Source organism: Notothenia coriiceps, unplaced genomic scaffold (assembly GCF_000735185.1).
Source record: "Notothenia coriiceps isolate Sejong01 unplaced genomic scaffold, NC01 NC01_scaffold00020756, whole genome shotgun sequence".
Taxonomy (NCBI): domain Eukaryota; kingdom Metazoa; phylum Chordata; class Actinopteri; order Perciformes; family Nototheniidae; genus Notothenia; species Notothenia coriiceps.
Window position 1 is genome coordinate 150,597 of NW_011353457.1, and position 5,861 is coordinate 156,457.

Here is a 5,861-nt window from a genome sequence, read left to right on the forward strand (position 1 = left end):
TGGAAGAACAAACAATATATAACATCTGGAAAATGAAAAATATATGCTAATAATACAAAAAAAGTTGCTCAAAAGAAGATAAACGGAAGAAGTTTTCTGTCAAATCTTTTTCTGCTAACCCAAATGCTTTGCTATACAGACTAAAAAAGTGATCCTAAGGTTATTTGAAAGCTAAAGGTGTTGATTGTCAGTCATCATGAAATCTCTCCCGTCTAAAGATCTGCGAGTCCTCACCTGTTACCCGTGCATGACATTAAAGCCATGAGGAAGCAAAACAAAACATTTTTAGTGCAATTTTGATGTTTTATTAGAAAAGTAAGTTATCCACCTGTCACGTTAGAGTCGTCTTCAATATAATAAGACTCACCTTTTGTTCATGGTCTATGTCTTTTACAGAGGTGTAACAGAAGCTGTTACTGAGTCTCGAGGTGCCGCAATTACTGAAATAAGATATTAATGTTCAAAGGTGGTTCCCAAAGCAACATGATTTTAATTGAAGCTACATGATTTTAATTTCACCCCTGTATTGCAATCCAAGGGAGAATACTAATTTACAGCTGAGGGAGAAAGACACAAAGTGGATGTGAAGTTAATTGAAGAAGATACCAGGCCAAATCAGAAAATCATAGAGCCTGTCTTAATCTGTTTTACTCGCACGCAAACACACACACACACGTTAAAAAAGAAAGTACAATACAGGTGTAATTGAAACAACCAAAGGCTAAATCTTTTACGACAATGCAAAGCTTGCAACATTCAGCTCCTATAATTAACAACCGATGAGCACACTGTATATGACTCTCGTCTCGCTGTCAAATATTGCTGTTCTGGGTGCAAATGTTACTTATTCACTTCTCAGAAAAGACCTGACTCAAAAAAAGGAAAGACAGAGCCCAACTCGGTTTTGACATACTAATGAGGACAGTGAATTTGGAAGAGTAAGTAACCAATTTCAGAATAACCAGAAATCCGCCATCTCCCTGATTACAGAGGCGTCAGTTTGCTGCTTCGCTCACTTCCCCCCCGCAGGGCGGAGATTAAATGCAAAATTATTGGACATCTGTCATATTAAAGAAAGTTAAAATGTCCCTGGGTCTTTTGAGACTGCGGGAAATGAAATTACAATGACATGACAAAATGGAAGCAGGTGAGGCAGCTGTGGAGTCTGTCAGTGCTGCAATATCAAAAGTATTAAATCAGATGTTTTACAGCAAAATCCTCCTCTCTCTTTTTGTATCTGCATTTCATTCTTTCTTTCTAGCTAGTCTCAACTCAAACACACAATATACTTCTGTCTCCGTCTTGTCTCTCTTTCTATGCCGTGTTCATTCTGTCATAAATCATCCTGTGACAGTGACTGAATTGCTTTTGATTGTGATCTCGCCGCTTCCTTGTACTATTGTGTTAGTTCCTTATTTAGCCCTTTTCGCTAAAACTTTATCAAGGCTTACTTCTCTGCAAATGTTGAATAAGTTCCTTTGAAGGGACCCTGGCTTTAAAGTTGTCTTTGATTGTAGAAGGTTTTAAAAAATATACTTCCAGCTTGGTCTTTCTTTTGATTTCCTTGCTCATTCACTCTGAGCTGTTTGGAGTCTGCTTCAGTCTCATGTGAAGGTAATGTGAATCTGTTGCATGCATGGAGGATCTGCAAGCTGATTAATTACATCTCTAACAGGCTCTACCCCTGGGGGTACTGCAATAGCGTCCTCAGGATGGGCTTGATTTAAGCTCTCGCAGCATTTCACCCACGATGCCAAGAGGAAGGTCAGTTCAAGGGAGATATCCGAGGAGGGGAGCAGGAGAATGAGGGACTTAACACCAGGTGATTGATGCAGGTGGTAATTCAATAACATTCCCTCAAGGACAAGGAGTTTGGCCTTAAAGTAAAAGTAAATAAGTAAATGCACATCCCCTAATGAGATAGACCCATCAAGCCATCAACTTTGAACTCTGTTGCGGTGAAGCTCTACAGGATGAAGATGTATTACCTTTAAGTGCAGAAAGGTAGTGCCCAGAACCTTTTGGGGCCATTGATAATACCTCCAATCCAACCAGAAAATATTCAAACACACTCAATGTACTCTGATTTCCTTAAAGATTTAACATGGTAAGAGGAAAATGACAGCTCTTGCTATGAGTGATGGCCTGATGAGTGTTAGCTTTATTTATAGGCTAATGGGTTTGAACAGCAGCACAGAGGGACCTCCGAGGCAGCTAGCCATATGTGGATATAATTTACATTTGCTGCTAGATTTATGAAACGTGGAATGGGCAACTCAGCCTGGAGAGGTGCTGAGCACAAATTCTTCCTATACTAAAAAAATCCAGTCTATATTTTGTGACTCTTTTTAAGTTTGTGAAAGGCATTCAAACAGCCGACGCTGTACTGGTCGTACGGCATCCTCTGCTTTGCAAGGAGACAAAGTCTGCGTCTCTAATCTGTTTCTTTTGCATTCAGCAGAGATGTGGAACTTTTGTGAGAGAACCCTTTAAACTGAGCAGGCTCTCATTGTGTAAAACATTTGATAAGAAATGATTTATTTGTATGTGTAACCTATGAAAATTCAAATAGCCCGTGGACAGAAAAGATAGCGGCGTTTACATCGGGAAGCCACACAAAGATAACTCCTTATTATTCTCCCACACAAAGAAGAAAATAGTGGGGAAAGGCAAAGTTCATTCAATGAAACTTTTTTGCATTTATTAGACAGCATTCCAAAAAAAATATCCAGTTTGTATATTTGAACAATTATTTTCTGTTCCTTTGTGTCATTTAAATTAGAGACATTGCTGTACAACAAACGGGGTAATGAAATATACAAACAGTCAACACTATAAAAAAAATTCTGTGAGGCATTGTGACATTTTAATTACTTAGCTCACACATCCTTGGAGTTCAGCAACTAATCAATCTCCTACTTCACCTGCCCCAGGGATCTGCTCCATCAGCCCCCCTCCGCCTCTCCCCGCTCCCTCCTCAGAATGTTTAACAGCAATCAGGCTAAATTAGTCCTTGAAAATTACAAGTATGATTGCAGAATGAAGCGGCATCGACTTCCAATTTTGTGTAATAGATTTCCATCAGGTTTTTTTTTCAAAACAGGCACTTAGCAATAAGGATCATGCTTTAGCTGCCGTTTGCTTTTTTCAACCATCAAAAACATATACAACAAAGGGTATTTGAAGTTTTATTGACAATTTTTAGGTTATATAATTCAATACTTTAGCATTCCACAATACATGACTTATTTGCTTAAAGGTTGTTCCTGAATGAAACAGCATGCCATGTATCTAGTGATTACTTTAAGTGCCAGAGTTTTATCACCATTAAGTCCTTTCAGAGGTTTAATGATAATTTAACAAGGAAAATGTCATGGGTGATTTGAGTGATTGAAAAAGAATAAAAATAGTAGATGTTGCTCCGCTGATGTGAAATAGTGAGAACATTTCTCCAGTGTGGCAAACTGTCCTCTATTTTGTAGATATAGTGGGGTGGACATGTGCCAGAAGAAGACAGTAAACATTCTCTTGATGTTAGTTAAGCTAATAGGCCATCCCTGGAATTTAAACGGCTGCTGTAAATTGCTCTTTGATATAATTCCTCATCTCAACAAAGCCCCAGAAAGACCATAACGGCACATGTGGCACTGCTTCATTATGCTTACTTTTTGTTTTTGTGAGAAACAACAAAAGCCAAGAGTTGTATTTTCGGTGGGACAAAGATCATTAGTTGGGTGATTAGCACTTGTGTTTATTGGGGTCATGGGAGACGCAGTATCTCTGCAGATTGAACAATGTCATTAAGATCTTATCGAGGATTAAACCTGTGCCTCCTGCTCGCTGTGAGTTCATTGTCTCACTCACTGCTGTCGCTGCCAAATTCCAGAGAGAAAGAGAGGATGGGTTTTATCATGCCATCATTGTGCAATTAACATTTTGGATTTTCACTGCCACCCACATACGGGACTCCTTAAAATAAGAATAAATAATCACAGGCGCACACATCAGAGTGCAGGTAACCAACACCTTGAAGTCACTCATCAGTCAGTTCAGGCAGAGTTTATAAACCACTGTATACATTCTCCATAGGTGCTATAGCTCGCGCTGTGAGAACACCTCAGGGGGGAGACAGCCAGTCTGTCTTTTCACAAACAAAGGGAGTGAGCGGTGAAGCTTCCCCGCTGTCTCCATGTAACTCCAGCTGGTGTGGGGGTCCCTAGAGCAAGGCAGGCCCTTTTCAAGCCATCTCGGGTGAGCTGATAGGCGAAGAAGGCTTGTGTGGGGAGTCATGGGAGCGTCTGGAATTTCATGGATCTGTTGTCTTTGAGTAAAAACCATCACCTGTGGAGGCATTAATCCATGACAGGTAGTTGAAGGGTGGTGAGGCACGATGTTTGAAATATAATGCAGAGGGAATTGTTTTCAAGATAAAGCAGACCCTATGACTGAGAGAGGAAAGTAATGGAGGAGCTGTGAGATGGATGTCTTCTTTAACGTTGACTCAAGATTGTATTAATCTAATGAACCATTGTGGATGTGTTTCATACAAATCATCCTTTTGAATCAAGTGACCCTCCAAAGCATGTTTTTTGTATAGCCTTTTATTACAGGCAGGACCCACAAGTCTTCACAGAGAAAACACAGCAACAGAGAAATGAGGCAGAAGAAAAGGAAAAACAAAGATGTAATAAATTGTCAGGTCAGATCAAACAAACAGGCCAACCGTATCTCATTGTGACTCCCCATAGCCACATATATGAAAACTGAAAAACGGATAATTCATTTATGTGAGCCCGCTGGTGCTTCCCTAACAAGCCGGTTGAGAAAGGTGCTTACACGCATAACCTATTCGCTTCGGTTGAATCATGTAAGTTCATGCGGGTCAAATGAACAGCAATACAGATGTGAAAGTGATGATAAGGAGTTGCAGTTACTCTGGTTTCATACAGGTATTGATGGGACAGTTTTGGCACTGCGTCCTACAGGATCAGCACAACATCTGACACTGGGTCATGCAGCACTTTATGCTTCTTCTTACTGTTCAATATATGTTTACATCTCAGTCTTGTTGTCTAACCGCCAGCCTAAAGAAACAAGACTAAACAGGAAGGTTGTCAGAAAAACAAAAGTGGTTGAAGAAGAGGAGAATATAGTTGCCAGGGTTTATTGTCGTGGTAGAAACAATAAAAGTTAACATGCTAATTTACTTTATTTTCATTACTTTCTTTAACTTTGTTTTTTTCATTTTCATTGTTTTTAAAAGTATGGGTTGTGCAGTTACTGTTACCAGCATGTAAACACTTGTTGTTGTTTTTGTGGAACTACAAAAGCTCAAGTTGCCTTTGAAGTTTTTCTCTCGCTTCTCTGTTTTAATGGCCACTTTAATTTTGCCTATTTATTGGGATGTGAAAGTTTGCACTGCAGTAACAAATGAGTTGATTAAAACAAGAACAGAATAGTAGGAGCACCAGAAATATACAGACATATATTGTAAGCAAAGCAAACATTTGAAAATGATTCATGTTTTAAACTTGAAGATTTCTATGTGTATGTATTTGAGACTATCTGCTCTTCATTCCTTTATCTATAACTGTAGCAACCTTTGTTAAAAACCTCTTAAGCCCCACGGACCCGGTTCCGGGGCCGAAATCGCGTCATTTGCAGGAAACAACGTCTAAGGAACCTTAATATTTAATAAACTATGAATATTTTATATCCATATAACGGGAAAAAAACACATTTAACTGATCTTTTTCATTTAAAAAAACAAACAAAAAAAACACACATTGCTAACACTGACCCTCTGAATTAGCCCCGAGCGAAAAATGCTAACCTATTACTGCACCGAAAATCACTCTCGC